General features: G+C 36.7%; 1 pseudogene; it reads left to right on the forward strand.

The window, feature by feature from the left end:
* Positions 1-7,024: 7,024 nt before the first annotated feature.
* On the forward strand, positions 7,025-11,635 carry LOC100442003 (keratin, type II cytoskeletal 8-like; annotated as a pseudogene).
* The last annotated feature ends 4,925 nt before the right edge of the window (positions 11,636-16,560 follow it).

Raw genomic sequence — 16,560 nt, forward strand, 5'->3', positions numbered from 1 at the left:
CTTGGTTCCATTCTCCCTGTCACTTTCAGGTACACCAGTCAGACGTAGATTTGGTCTTTTCACATAGTCCCATATTTCTTGGAGGCTTTGTTCATTTCTTTTTATTCTTTTTTCTCTAAACTTCTCTTCTCGCTTCATTTCATTCATTACGTCTTCCATCACGGATACCCTTTCTTCCAGTTGATTGCATCAGTTACTGAGGCTTGTGCATTCATCACGTAGTTCTTGTGCCGTGGTTTTCAGCTTCATCAGGTCCTTTAAGGACTTTTCTGCATTGGTTATTCTAGTTAGCCATTCATCTAATTTTTATTCAAGGTTTTTTACTTCTTTGCCATTGGTTTGAACTTCCTCCTTTAGCTCAGAGTAGTTTGATCTTCTGAAGCCTTCTTCTCTCAACTCGTCAAAGTCATTCTCTGTCGAGCTTTGTTCTGTTGCTGGTGAGGAGCTGTGTTCCTTTGGAGGAGGAGAGGCGGTCTGCTTTTTAGAGTTTCCAGGTTTTCTGCTCTGTTTTTTCCCCGTCTTTGTGGTTTTATCTACCTTTGGTCTTTGATGATGGTGACGTACAGATGGGTTTTTGGTGTGGATGTCCTTTCTGTTTGTTAGTTTTCCTTCTAACAGTCAGGACCCTCAGCTGCAGGTCTGTTGGAGTTTGCTGGAGGTCCACTCCAGACCCTGTTTGCCTGGGTATCAGCAGCAGTCGCTGCAGAACAGTGGATATTGGTGAACCACAAATGCTGCTGCCTGATCGTTCCTCTGGAAGTTTTGTCTCAGAGGAGTACCCGGCCATGTGAGGTGTCAGTCCACCCCTACTAGGGGGTGCCTCCCAGTTAGGCTACTCGGGGTCAGGGACCCACTTGAGGAGGCAGTCTGCCTGTTCTCAGATCTCAAGCTGCGTGCTTGGAGAACCACTGCTCTCTTCAAAGCTGTCAGACAGGGACATTTAAGTCTGCAGAGGTTACTGCTGCCTTTTGTTTGTCTTTGCCCTGCCCCCAGAGGTGGAGCCTACAGAGGCAGGCAGGCCTCCTTGAGCTGTGGTGGGCTCCACCCAGTTCGAGCTTCCCAGCTGCTTTGTTTACCTACTCAGGCCTCGGCAATGGCAGGCGCCCCTCCCCCAGCCTCGCTGCTGCCTTGCAGTTTGATCTCAGACTGCTATACTAGCAATGAGCGAGGCTCTGTGGGCGTAGGACCCTCTGAGCCAGGTGTGGGATATAATCTCCTGGTGTGCCATTTGTTCAGCCCGTTGGAAAAGCGCAGTATTAGGGTGGGAGTGACCCGATTTTCCAGGTGCCATCTGTCACCCCTTTCTTTGTCTAGGAAAGGGAATTCCCTGACCCCTTGCGCTTCCCAGGTGAGGCAATGCCTCGCCCTGCTTTGGCTCACACACGGTGTGCTGCACCCACTGTCCTGCACCCACTGTCCGGCACTCCCCAGTGAGATGAACCCAGTACCTCAGTTGGAAATGCAGAAATCACCCATCTTCTGTGTCGCTCATGCTGGGAGCTGTAGACTGGAGCTGTTCCTATTTGGCCATCTTGCCTCCACCTTTTTTTTTGTTTTGAGATGGAGTCTTGCTCTGTCGCCCAGGCTGGAGTGCAATGGCACGATTTCAGGTCACTGCACCACCACCTCCCAGGTTCAAGCAATTCTCCTGCCTCAGCCTCCCAAATAGCAGGGATTACAGGTGCCTGCCACAATGCCTGGCTAATTTTTCATATTTTTAGTAGAGACAGGGTTTCACCATGTTGGCCAGGCTGACCTTGAACTCCTGACTTCTGCTGATTCACCCGCTTCAGCCTCCAAAAGTGCTGGGATTACAGGCGTGAGCCACCGTGCCTGGCCCAACTTTTAAAACATATATTTGGCATGATTTATTTTCTCATTCTAAGTAAAGGCTAATTTATACCAATATTTTATTCATAATTTTGTGTTCTATTTTCTAAGGAAGCATCCCTGAAATGGGACCAACTAGCACCATCAAAGCTGAATGTATCTCAGACAGAGGCTGGTATCAGTCACAATGAGAACAAATGGATTGGAACAAATCTGGAGACTAAGCTTTAGGGCAATCACAAGTCTATAAAAAATGAAAGGTTATATATCAAATGAAAGATGAGGCAGACCATGGGTGCAGAGTAAGAAAATAAACAAATATTGGAAAAATATCTCTGAAGAAGGATGATTTTAAATCAGGCCTTGGAAGAGGTAAATGAAAGGAAGAGATGGGTAATGTTTCCTAAAGTGAATGGCATGTACCAACCTCTGAAGGTACATACTGTAAGAATGCAGTCTCAGATGAGGAGCATGAGAAAGGAATTAAGACGAGTGGGAACTGCATGCTTTGGTATTATGTGGAGGAGAGGAAACGAGATAATATTAATGACAGAATGGCAAAGTTGAGTTCTTAAACATTAAGAAATTTTTAATTTTTTTTCCAGTATTTCTTCAAGTTTTATCATTCATACAGATCACAAAACTGAGTGATCATGAGAGAAACCAAACATTGCCTATCTTCACTTTTATACACTTGGAAAGAAACTGCAGCATTTTTCCTGAAGGTCAGCAGATTTCCAATGATGTCACCTTAATTATTCCCCACTGTACATATATGAAAACAACACAAGGGCTGTTTGCTACTTAACCAAATTAAGTTCCACATCACTAGCTTATTAAGTCACTTGGCCCACTGTAAATTCTTTATTTAGAATAAAAATATCCTACACATTTCTGGTCATCCACAATGTTTAAGAATAATTCATTAGCCATCCTGCCACTAGACTACAAGTTATTGCATTGATTTTCAAATAAGAAAATAAAAAAATAAACAGGTTAATAGAAGCCCCAAATTTTATTATTTCAATACATCTGGAAATTTTCCAAGGAAGGCTGACAAAAATAATTTAGTTCTCTCAAAAATATCTCATTCAAGGGCACTCAGGCTACTCAGCTACACAAATTCTCTTCATTCTCAATTGTCTCAGTGCCCCCCACCCCCAATTTGATCATGATATCTATAGGAAAATCTAAAATAGTATTGTTGGAAAGATTGCATATGCTTATAATAGTATCTTTCATAACAGCTTTCACATCATGCCCCATTAAAGTTTCCTTTTACACTAGTCTGGCATGACAGTGTAATTCCTTGTTAAATGCTATGTTAGCAAGGATGAGTAATAATTCAACAGGATGCTAACATAACACAAGTTTAAATTGCTAATTCAATGAAGCCTTCATTTCACTGTACATTGCTCAAATCATTGTGATTTTTGCAATGAAACACTAGAACCTTTTAAAAATAAAAATAAAACATGGAAATAGTTTCTACCTGTTTCCTACTCTTGGCAGAATATATGTCTTGAGGAAAAAAGCAGTACTCTGGCTTTACTATTATCATCATTTATCAAAGAGGTTGTTCAGAAGTATTCTGAAAAACTTCTAAGAAAACTTATCTGCAGGTACAAACAATGTTAATTCCTCTCTCACTCTTCTTGTCCCTCTGATGTGAGAGTCAATAAATTACCACATCAGCTCTCATATTGTGAAATCCCTCTCAGAGTTGGCCTTGCTTCCTTATCCCAAATTTTATTATGGTACTTCAGGTTATATGTCCAGCTGCTAGCATTTCTTCTCACATTCAATTTTTAGTATATCAGATCCTTCTTATGTGGTCTCACCATACTAACCATCACACACGCGCACATGCATGGACATACACACACACACACACACACACACACACTCGTTAACCCTGTCACTTACCTACTCAAAAAGGATCTCCATTGTTTATAGTCATCGTCTGGCTTCCACTATGTAATATGAATACAGAATATCATATTAGATTGATAGACAGATAAACACATATACATAAACACATACAGATCTTTACACATATATACACATATGTATATAGCTATATATACACAAACATATATATGCATATATATATACATAAACACATATTATCTATAGAATTACAAGAATTTCCAATACAATAACTGTTACTACTTTCTAGTGCATGCTATGTGCCAGTAGTATAGAATAATGTTTAAATTATGCATTTTGAAGTTAAGAGGTTCTGGGTTTATCTTGCTCTGGACCTAAGTAGCTTTACAATATTTGAGAAATATATTTGTTTCACTCAATGTTCTCAGGTGAAACTCAAGATAGCAAGAGTTTCCTGTTTCATAGTAGTTTCTCAGGTGTTAGATAGATGATGATGTTTGTAATATGCTCATCACTGTGACTAGCATATAGAACATACTCAATACATGTTGGTTAATGAAGAACTATGATGCCTATTACATTTGCAAGAATTAAAGTGAAACTGTTAGGTCAAATTGAGTTCCCTTTTTAATTCTGTTAATATGCAATGAAAAATTGCCATTTACAGAGGTTGTTCCAATTTACATCCTTGTCATGTATTACCATGTATAAATGAAAGTGCTTTTTCCCCTAAAGTTTTGCCCTACTGGGTATTATAATTTTAAATATTTGTCATTGAAAAATGGCATATTTTAAACTGGTATTACTTTGATCACTTTTGAAGTTCTAATAAAGTTGACTATTTTTTCTCGTGTTTAAGTTCTATTGATATTTGTCCCGTGGAATGTCTAACATAAAATTTCTTCAGTTTTATACTGGTAAATGTAGGTTTATTTTATGATTTAAGATTTAAAAGGATTATTGCATGTGAAGATATTATCCATTGTCTACTGTTTCTCAATTTTCCCAATTTGTGTTTTTGTATCTGACTTTGTTTGTGGTATTATTTTTGCCAGAAAGATAATTTTATCATGTGAATCTCAATGTATCTATATATTATTCTCAATGTATCTGTATATTCGATGTATCTATATATTCTTCTAGAATATAGAAACTAGAATATGTTCTAGTTTCACAACATGCTCAAAGGTATAAGGATTGTGAGATATTGAAGGTTAATTAACTATTCAATAATTTCTGCTTATTCTACATTTCTTTATTTTAAAATTGGAGTCATCTGTATGATTTTGGTAAAAATGTCCAGCTGTATAATCTTCCCTCAAAGAGCTAGTTAGTTCCCTGTTCTTTCATTATTAATTTGATACATTTTTTCCCACAATGATTTAAAGTTCATATTCTATGTTCCGCATAGATTAGGATCTATTATTAGACGCTGTAGTCCAGTTCATTCATCTACTTTAGTTGTGTTTAATACTGTTAACTTTTTGATATTTACTAAAACTAGACTTCGCCCATTACTCATATTTTATAGGATTTTATATTCTTTTAGATAATCTTTAGTAGTATTTTTCAATTTCCTCCCTCAATATTCCCTCTTCTCCTGTGGGTGTCCTAATTATATATGCGTGTTTGTAAGTGATTTTATTTTAGGAAGAACTGACAAGTTTAAAATATTTTTGTCCAAAACTATGTTTTAACTTACCCGTTCTTCTCTTTTTTGAAATAAACTAAAGCTTTTTTAGTATGTGTCCTATATATTTCTTTTTAATATATTTTCCTGGATAATTTATATTTTCGATATTAGGTCAAATGAACTTTATCTGATCATATGTCTAAAGCCATACACAGGAAAGTTTATGTTTTAAACATTAATATTATTAGACTTTGCTACATTAGCATTATGATTTCAAGTAATTTTTCAGTTGATATCTATATACAGTATCATTGTATTCAATTATGTTTTCTGCAAATAATAATTATTCTCAAATGTGATGATATTTACAGCTTGCATTGTATTATTTGTATTATTAAGATTTTCCAATATGAAAACAAATATTCTAAACTTATTTTCCCAATTCTGTGTGTTTTGTTGTTATTTATGATATTTTTGAGGTTGAAATATTCAATTTTACATTGTCAAATATATCATTTTTTCCTGTTTGTTTTATGATTAAAGAAGCCTGCCTCTTAAGCTTGATCTAAAAATTGTTTCCAATTGTTCAAACTGTTACATGATTGCCTTAACACAACTTATTGAATAATTCACTCTTAACTTTCTGATTTTCGAAGTCATACATATATTATCAATACGTCATATATTGATTTCAAATTATTTCCCAAACACATGTTAAATTTTACTATTATTTTCCAAAAGCCTTCAAAATAAATAAGTTTATTACTATTTGCTGGAATACAAAATATAGACTTCTTTGTGCTTCTGAAATTGTGCACAATTCCTAAAAGATGAAAAGAAGATAGGATTGTATTGACCAGTGCATACATGAGTTTGTTTTCTTCTTAAGGATGTAGGTTCATGGAGTAGAAGGCAGGGACACAGAGGTCATTTACAGGATTTCTAATGTGGGTTTCCCTAAAAATATGTTCGCAGGAAAATCAGGAATTCACCCTAAAAACTCACCAAACACACGAAATTAGGTATCATGAACAAAACCAGAAATAACATAGAATCATATACTAAAATTATGAGAGCACAACAAAGTACATATGTTTACTACTACTGAATGTATACTTAAAATGGTTAAAATGGTAAATGTTATGCTATATATATTTTACCACAAAAATATGAGAGAGGTTATAAAACAGTCTATAATGACCAAGTTTAAATAAACTAGAAGCAAACTCAAAAATAAGTGTAGGGATTAGGGACTATAAAAAATTACCTAAATATCTGAAAATGAGCTACAGATATTCTAGCAATTGATATTTACACATGTAGAGTATTGTGGATATTTAAAGCTTGGATTATATAAATGAAAGACAAATAGGGAAAAAAAGAGAATCTACTTATGGGATGTCAGTGTGAAGAGCTCTACAGACCTATTACTCAGTGAAACAATCATAAGTGATGAAAATAATTTCTAAAGCAACCATTTAAAGTCCCCAGAAATTGTCATAATGGCATACAGCATGTGAAGAATATTTATTCAAGAAAATCTAGTATATCTTAGTAAGAAGAGCAAAAGTTTGAAGAGCAAAACTGTTTGAAGAGCAAAAGTAAGAAGAGCAAAACCGTTGCTGTCTCCAACCCTAGCTCAGTGTGACAGAAACTTTGCTCCAAATGGGCATGGCCAAGAAGATCATTCTCACTCTAATCGCCTATCTCTGTAATGCAGAGATTAAATTTCAGATGTGGCAGTTTAGAGTAGGGGCTCTCTTCCTACACTTACTCCCCACTTGCAGGGTTCCATCTCTATTTCAGAAGTGGCAGGCCAGATTATTAAGTCCTCAGTCACCTTCTCCTTAGCCCACTTGAGGGGGAGATTCCATGCCCAAAGGGACAAGCTAAGTAAAGTCATACTCACAGGTCAGGAGTAATGGGATGGAGATTTTCTTCAGGATGAGGCAGGTCATAAGAACAGACATCTCTGAAGTTCTCCCTAAAAGAACTAACTGATGTTATTTAGAACACAGTGTGGAAGAATTCAAGACTAAGGTTACTCTTGAAAACAGTGATTTTTCGTGTTAATTAAGTGGAGGCTGGTAACTCCACGAAAGCACGAAGCTAAACTATAGCTCAGTTATTTTACCAGAGAAAACCAGGAGGAAAGGCAGCTTAGATGAACTCTCTGGGTGTTAGAAGAAACCCCAAAGACTGGCCCCAAAAACTACCCCTACAGAGGGACCTGAATTTAATTGGCTATAATCGTGGAGCAATTTATGTTCCAGAGCATCGTTGAAAAAAATATAGCAATTTACTGGCTATTTCTGGAATCTAACATCTGTGTGTGATATCAACAGAGGCAGACAGCGGAATAGAGATATCAAGGAAAGAGATAGCTAAAGACAGCTCTGTTAAAACAACAGTCATCCCAGGGTAACCTTGTACAAGCCCAAAGCTTGAGTGATACTAGAAGCTTCACATTGCAGGGAAAACAGCCTTCACTAAAATAATCCAGCCAGGTCACTAAACAAATAAACAAGCAAACAATAATAACATCAAGCTCCAGAGGAGTGCGGTCGCTCTCTAGACTTGCCATAATATATTACCTAAAATGCCCCAATTTTTAACAACAACAAAATAAGGCATACAAAGAAACAGGGATATCTGACCCATGCATGGAAAAAAAAAAAAAGTAGAAAACACAAACTGACTGTGAAGAGGCCCAGGTGTACAATTCAACAGAAGAAACTTCAAAGCAGCTATCTATCATAAATATATTCAAAGAACTAAAGAAAACTATGTTTAAGAGTTAAGAAAAGCCATGATTACAGTGTTTCATTGAATAGGAAACATTAGTGAAGTAACTGAAATTGTTTAAAAATACATAAATTTTAGAGTTAAAAAGTGATACAAGTAAAATTTAAAAATTTGCTAGAGGAGCTAAAGTAGATTTGAAATGGCAAAAAAGGAATCAGTGGATTTAAAGAGAGATCATTAGGCATTATACTGTTAGAAATACATAACTAAAATAAAACTAAAAATAAATTAACAGAGCCTAGAGAAATTCAGGATTCCATATAGTTTACCAAGAATAAGAGTAGCAGGAGACGAGAGAGACAAAAAAGCAGAAAAAATATTCGAGAAATAATGGCTGAGAGCTTCCCAAACTAGATGAAAAAAAAACAACCAATAAAAAAACTGAGAGAAATGCCAAGTAGGTTAGCAACAAACGGATCTGTATCAGAGCCAACATGGCATCAATGACACAGACAAAGAGAAAAATCTTGAAAGCTGTAAGAGCAAATGACTACTCATAAAAGGAATCCCAATGAGAATAACAGCTGACTTCTCATAAGAAACAATATTCAAACTACTAAAAGAAAAGAAAAGCAACTGTCAATCAAAAATGTTATATCCAATGAAACTACCTTGCAAAGATGAAGAAAAAAATGCATTATTCCAGTCTACTCATGAGTAAAGCATCAGAAAAACTCCAACAGTGGCATGCTGTGGCAAACCTAATCAGTATACCTGAAAACTGTCAAGGTCATTAAAAACAAGGAAGTTGTAAGATACTGTCACTGTTAGGGGAAAATGTAAGGAAACATAAAAATTATGTAATATGATAGCTTAGGTGGGACCCTGGGACGGAAAAAGAATGTTAGGTAAAAACAAAGGAAATCTGAATAAACTATGGACTTTAGTTAATAAGACTATATTATTACCGATTACTTAATTGTGACAAACATACCATACTAATATAAGATATTAACAAAAAGTTGAAAAATATAAAGGTAAAATGAAGCTATTCCCAGGTAAACAGAACTGATAGAATTCATTGCTAACTGACTCATCTTTTAAAAAATGTTAAAGGAAGTACTTCTGCATGATATCAAGTAATCTTAGAAAGTAATTCAATTCTACACTGAAACACATGTATATGCATACACACAGGAGATGCAGCTAAAGCAGTGCTTAGAGGGAAAAGAAAAGCTCTAAATGCCTATGTTATAAAAGAAGACAAAACTTCAATCAATAATCTAACTTTCCACCATAAGCTGTTGGGGAAAAAAGAGCAAACCAAACCTAAAGCAAGCAGAAAAAGCAAATAATAAAGATCTCAGTAAAAATTAATGAAACAGAGAATTCTTTTTGTTTTTTTATTTGTTTAACTTTTATAAAGAGTAAATCATCAAAATTGAAAGTTGATTCTTTGAAAATAGAAATGAAAATAGACCAACCTTTAGCTATTTAGCTAGACTGTCCAAGAAAAGAATAACTCAAATTACAAAAATCTGAAAAAGAAGGAACATTAATACTGAGCTTACAGAAATAAAAATAATTATAAGAAAATACTATGAAAAAATATGCCATAAAATTAGAAAAATCAGCTTAAAAATAACAAAGTTTTAGAAAGATACTAATGATCAAAACTGATTCAAGATGTAATAAAAATATTAACAGACCTATACATGGAAAGAGATGAATAATAGTTTTAAAAACTTTTCACAAAGTTTCCAAGCCAAGATAGTTTTACTGGTGAAGTCTTCCAAATGTTTCAAGAAGAGTTAATAACAATATTTCACCTATTCTTGCAAAAAACAAAACACTCAGATAAGAAACAGAATTTTCTCATCCAACGAGTTGGATGAGAAAATTATTATCTTAATATCAAACAAGACAAATTATAAGAGAAGAAAACTGGAGACCAAAATTTTAATAAATAAAGAGAAAAAAGTCCACAACAAATTACTAGAAAACCAAATGCAGACCAAGAAGCAGCTTCTCTGCTCCTTCTGGAATTTCTGCCTGGTTCAGCCCTCCTGCCTCCACTCCTGACTCCACCACGTCCATCAGGGTGACCCAGAAGTCCTACAAGGTATCCACCTCTGGCCCCCAAGCCTTCAGCAGCCACTCCTACACCAGAGGGCCCGGTGCCCACATCAGCTCCTGGAGCTTCTCCCCAGTGGGCAGCAGAAGCTCCCAGGGTGGCCTGGGCAGAAGCTATGCTGGGGCCAGCAGCCTCGGAGGCATCACCACCATCACGGTCAACCAGAGCCTGCTGAGCCCCCTTAACCTGGAGGTGGACCCCAACATCCATGTTGTGCACACCCAGGAGAAGGAGCAGATCAAGACCCTCAACAAGTTTGCCTCCTTCATCGACAAGGTATGATTCCTGGAGCAGAAGAACAAGATGCTGGAGACCACGTGGAGCCTCCTGCAGCAGCTGAAGACGGCTCGGAGCAACATGGACAACATGTTCGAGAGCTACATCAACAACCTTAGGCGGCAGCTGGAGACTCTGGTCTAGGAGAAGCTGAAGCTGGAGGCGGAGCTTGGCAACATGCAGGGGCTGGTGGAGGACTTCAAGAACAAGTATGAGGATGAGATCAATAAGCCTACAGGATGGAGAATGAATTTTTCCTCATCAAGAAGGATGTGGATGAAACTTGCATGAACAAGGTAGAGCTGGAGTCTCGCCTGGAAGGGCTGACTGAGGAGATCAACTTCCTCAGGCAGCTGTATGAAGAGGAGATCTCGCAGTTGCAGTCCCAGATCTCGAACACATCTGTGGTGCTGTCCATGGACAATTGCCGCTCCCTGGACACGGACAGTATCATTGCTGAGATCAAGGCACAGTAGGAGGAGATCGCCAACCGCATCCGGGCCGAGGCTTAGAGCATGAACCGGATCAGGTATGAGGAGCTGCAGACGCTGGCTGGGAAGCACCAGGATGATCTGCAGCATACAAAGACTGAGATCTTCAAGATGAACCAGAACATCAGCCAGCTCCAGGCTGAGATTGAGGGCCTCAAAGGCCAGAGGGCTTCCCTGGAGGCCTCCATCACAGATGCCGAGCAGCCTGGGGAGCTGGCAGTTAAGTATGCCAACGCCAAGCTGTCCGAGCTGGAAGCCGACTTGCAGCTGGCCAAGCAGGACATGGGGCAGCAGCTGCATGAGTACCAGGAGATGATGAACGTCAAGCTGGTCCTGGGCATCGAGATCACCACCTGCAAGAAGCTGCTGGAGCCTGAGGAGAGCCGGCTGGAGTCTGGGATGTAGAACATGAGTATCCATACTAAGACCACCAGCTGCTATGTAGGTGGCCTGAGCTCAGCCTATGGGGGCTTCACAAGCCCCAGCCTCAGCTATAGGCCAGGCTCCAGCTTTGGCTCTGGTGTGGGCTCCAGCTTCTTCAGCCGCACCAGCTCCACCAGGGCCGTGGTTGTGAAGAAGATCAAGACCCGCGATGGGAAGCTGGTGTCCGAGTCCCCCGACGTTTTGCCCAAGTGAACAGCTGCAGCAGTCCCTCCCAGACTGCCCCTCCTGTGGCTGCCCCAGAGTGCAGGGGAGCACAGGGAACAGGAGACCCACCTAAGGCTCAGCCCCAGCTCTCAGCCCACCCTCGGGGGTAGTTTACTGCCTGGGGACCCCTTTGCCCATGCTTCCAACTACAAAACAATTCAATTTGTTTTTTTTTTTTTTGGTGCAAAATAAAACCTCAGCTGGCTCTGCAAAAACAAACAAACAAACAAACAAACAAAAAACGATAAAAGAAAAAAAAGAAAACCAAATCCAGCAACATAAAAGGATTACACAACATGACCAACTGGGATTTATCCCAGGTATGCAATTTTTGAATACCCTAAAATCAATTAATGTATTAATCAATTAATTTGTTTGTATCAACTGGTACACTATATCAGTAGAATAAAATACAAAAACTTCCCAATACATTCAGGAAATGAATTTTATAAAATTCAACCCTCATTTATAAAACGCTTGAAGGGCAAGCATCTGTGAAAAATCTACATGGTCAACACACTTAGGAATTAATTTAATAAAAGACATGCAAAAATTATTCTGAAAACTATAAAGCATTGTTAAGGAAATTAAAGAAGACCTAAATAAGTGAAAAGTCATACCATTTTTATAGATCAGAAGATTTAATATTGTCAGGATGGTGATACTTCCCAAGTTTATCTATAGATTCAACAAAATTCCTATCAAAATCTAAGCTGTTTTTTTTTTTTGGTTCACATTGCAAATTGATCCTAAAATTCATATTGATATCGTTTGTCTCTCCCCACTCAAATCTCATCTGGAACTGTAATCTCCAGGCGTTGAGGGAGGGAGCTGGTGGGGGTGATTTGATGATGGGGCAGTTTCCCCCATGCTGTTCTTGTGATAGTGAGTGAGTTCTCATGAGATCTGATTGTTTGTTAAGTGTCTGGCACTTCCCCATCTCTGTCTTTCTCCTGCTGCCATGTAAGATGTGCCTTGCTTCCCCTTCACCTTCCACCATGATTGTAAGTTTCCTGAGGCTTCCCCAGCCATGCAGAATGGTGAGTTAATTAAAACTCTTCCCTTTACAAATTACCCAGTCTCAGGTATTCTTTATAGCAGTGTGAAAATGAACTAATAAAATACGGAACTGCAAGGGACCTAGAATCACTAAAATATACTCAAAAAAAAAAAAAAAAGACAACATTTGGATCACACTCCGTATTTCAAAATGTACTACAAAGCTACAGTAGTAAAGACTGTTTGATACTAGCAGAAGGATAGACATAAAGAGTAATGGAACAGAGTCCAGAAATAAATTTTCATGTAACTATTAATTTTCAAAAAGCCAGAGACAGTTCAGTGAGGGAAAGAATAGTCTTTCCAACAAACTGTGATGAGAGAACTAGATATCCATATGCAAAACCAGGAATATATGCTCTTTCCTCACATTATACACAAAAAATAACCCCCAATGAATCATAGACTTAAAAGTAAGTGCTAAAAACATAAAAATTGTGGAAGAAAATGTAGAAGTAAGTCTTCATAATCTTGAGTTATGTGGTCTTCTTCAATATGACACTTCATATTTGCTAAGACATTTATACCAAAAAAAAAAAAAGAGAGAGAGAGAGAGAGGGGAAAAAAAAGGATGTAGAGAACTTGGAATCCTCTTCTTCTACTGATGGCAATTTCAACTGTGCAGGCATGTTAGAAAATAGTCTGACCATTGCTCAAAAGCTTAAGCATACTGTTAGCATATGACCAAGAATTTCACTCCTATGTATATACTTAAGAGAAATGAAACATACCTCCACACAAAAACTTGTTTGTGAATAATGTATTTGTCTAGAGCTGCCGTAACAAATACCACAAAGTAGCCTAAACAATAGAAATTTATTTTCTCACATTTCAGGAGGCTGGGAGCCAGAAATCAAGGTGTCAGACAGGTTGTTTGTTCTGAAGTCTCTCTCCTTGGCTTGTAGATAGTGTTCTTTTTCTGGTGTCTTCACGTGGTATTATTAATCTTTCTATGTGATCTGTGTCCTAACCTCCTCTTATAAGGATGCCAGCCATATTTGGTTAGGACCCACCCTAAGCACTCCATTTTAACTTGTCTCTTTAGTGGTCGTATCTACAAATAGAAAAACATTCTAAGGAACATGAGTTAGGGCTTCAACATATGAGCATTGGAGGGACACAGTTCAGTCCATAACAAATATTCATAGTGGCATTATTTATGATAGTCAAAAAAGTGGAAACAATCCAAAGCCCCATCAGCTGATGAATGGATAAATAAATGTGTTCTACCCATATAATAAATATTATTTGGCAATAAAAAGTAACGAAGTACTGACATGATACAATATGAATAGACCTTGAAAACATGCTAACTGAAAACAGTAATCACAAAGGGTCTTGTATTATATGATTCCATTTTTATTACATGTCAAAATACGAAAATCTATAGAGACAGATAGTAGGTTAGTAATTATCTATGGCTGGGGGTCAGTTTATAGGAAATGAGGTGTGACTACTAATGATTACAAGGTTTCTTTTTGGGGCAATGAAAATATTCAAAAATTGTGGTTGAAAAACTTTGTGAATATACTAAAAACCACTGATTTATATACCTTAAATTGATAAGTAATATGATATATAAATTATGTTTCAATAAAGCTATTATATATTGAAAGAAAAAATGATACATATAATGACATACAGGGGAACAAAAATATGAATAAAAAACAGTGATGACAGAGACATAGCCAATGGTACCTCCAAATGGATTTCTAGCAGAAAAAAAAGAAATAAATGTGATCAAAGAGATATTTTAAAAGCAATGGCAAAGAATTTTTTAAAACATATGAAAACAATAAAGGCAAGACTTTATAAAGCCATTCAATTCAAAATAAAATCCAACAGGAAGAAAACCACAAAAAGACCCATCATAATGAAACTTCAGCTACCAAAGACAAAGATAAAATTTTGAAAGAAGTAAAAAGAAAAATCACAGATTATTTTGAAACCTTGACTGATAGTTTTTAATTGTTGAGAAGACCTAGACTAAAAGAGCAAGAATAACTTTCCCAGCATCTCACAGTCATTCAATTTTTCAAGCAGGATACAGAGTTACATATTTTTATCCAATTATCTTTTCACCATAATATATTTCCTAAACAGTTGTTTTTGAAGAAGAAAATGTGAAATGAAACTCAAAATCCACGACTGATTTATTCACAGCCTGAGAGTGTTGAGGAGGCCTGATTACAATGGTAGTAAATTTCTCTATTTTTGCCACGTGAAATGGGGTATCTTTAAAGTGTGGGCTCAGTTGTACTTTTCTAAAACTTCCAGGAAAACATGGAAAGTTTATGGTGGCATCAGGGATTTTCTGGAAAAAAAAAAAAAACATTTATCTGGCTTATCTCTAATTCAATTTCTTCTGACTGTAGCAAGGAGGGAAAATTCATTGGCATACCTTTTCCATGGAGTATGGTAGAAATTAACTATGAGGCCCAAATAGTTATAATTATTTAGAAAACTCTCATCTACTTACCATATTCTGCTTGTGTGAGGTTCCTTCAACATATTCCAAACCTAAGAAATATTGATCACAATCATACATTAAGACCCAGTGTCAAAGGCAGATCAATTTTTCTTTTATATAATTTCTGATGAATTTTTGAATGTGGAATAGAAAGTTGTCTAATAGAAGTGCTTTTTTCAGACTAATATACATGAATGCTTCTGGTCTAATGCTCCCCAATTTATAATTTTCATCTCTATTCTTTCACAATCATCACAGAAACCATAATTAAAGGAACAACAGATGGTTAATAGAAGCTGCTCTTTCTATGAGGATACTAAGCTAGGGGCCTTATTTGACAATTATTATAAAAGCAGATACAAAAGGCTAGTCTAGATAATTTCCCAAGTTGAAAAAGAAACCAAAAAGAAATGAAAGAATGTACAAATTACCTCTCACAAAATTCTCTAGAATTTTCACCTAGTATTTATTCTACTTGGCTTGAATCCCACTGTGAGAAAACTGTGTCCTCTATGCTTTCAAATTATTTGGAACATTGATGGCTGATAATAATAGCAGGGATGGCTGTTATGTATGTGTTAAGATTGATTAGGGTCTCACTAGTTATTTCTCTTTCTTAATGATAAAGCCTTTTAAAATGTCGTTTAAAAAAAGAATAGATTTTGACAATATCGAGGATGTGAAAAAATCAATTTATTTTAAATCCATTGATAACTAATTTTAAATCATATATAATTCAGTCACAATAAATCTCTTTACATATATATTTTAGTCTTCTACAATTTGATATGAGCAGTTTGTTAACTATGTTTCTACTTCAGAAAACTAAAAAGTGTTCGAATTCACTTGACTTAAAATTGCCAAATGAGAAAAATGAAAGAATGTGTAGGCTGCAGCTAACGGCAGTAATGGTCAGTGATTATCTTCTGAAGACAAAAATACAATTAGAATAAGAAAGATATTTCAACCATTTTTACATCAAAGTCACCTCAATATTTATTTAAGTTCCCCCAATTTTGTGGAATAATAAGACTTCTTTTTTAACAGAGAAAAATATTTCTTTAGATAATCAAGGGGATACATGTTAATGTTTTGCACTGGTGCTGCTTCCTGATGAACTACTTAATTTCCTTGTGGGATGAGCACCTTCTCATTTCTTATATAGAGGAAAAATGGAGGATTAAGGAGAGAGAGAGAAATTAAACCCCCAATTTAGTTCTGTTAGTTTATTTCAGTTCCTCAAGCTCCTGCCTACTTTTCACTAAAGTTGTTCCTTCTTGCTAGAATGCTCTTTTCTTTGGCTTACACCTGGCTAAGTTCTCAGACCAGATTCTATTTTAAATATCATTTCATAGATGCCTTTTCTAAATCTGGCCATAATCCT

The sequence above is a fragment of the Pongo abelii genome, chromosome 2 (assembly GCF_028885655.2).
Source record: "Pongo abelii isolate AG06213 chromosome 2, NHGRI_mPonAbe1-v2.0_pri, whole genome shotgun sequence".
Lineage (NCBI taxonomy): Eukaryota > Metazoa > Chordata > Mammalia > Primates > Hominidae > Pongo > Pongo abelii.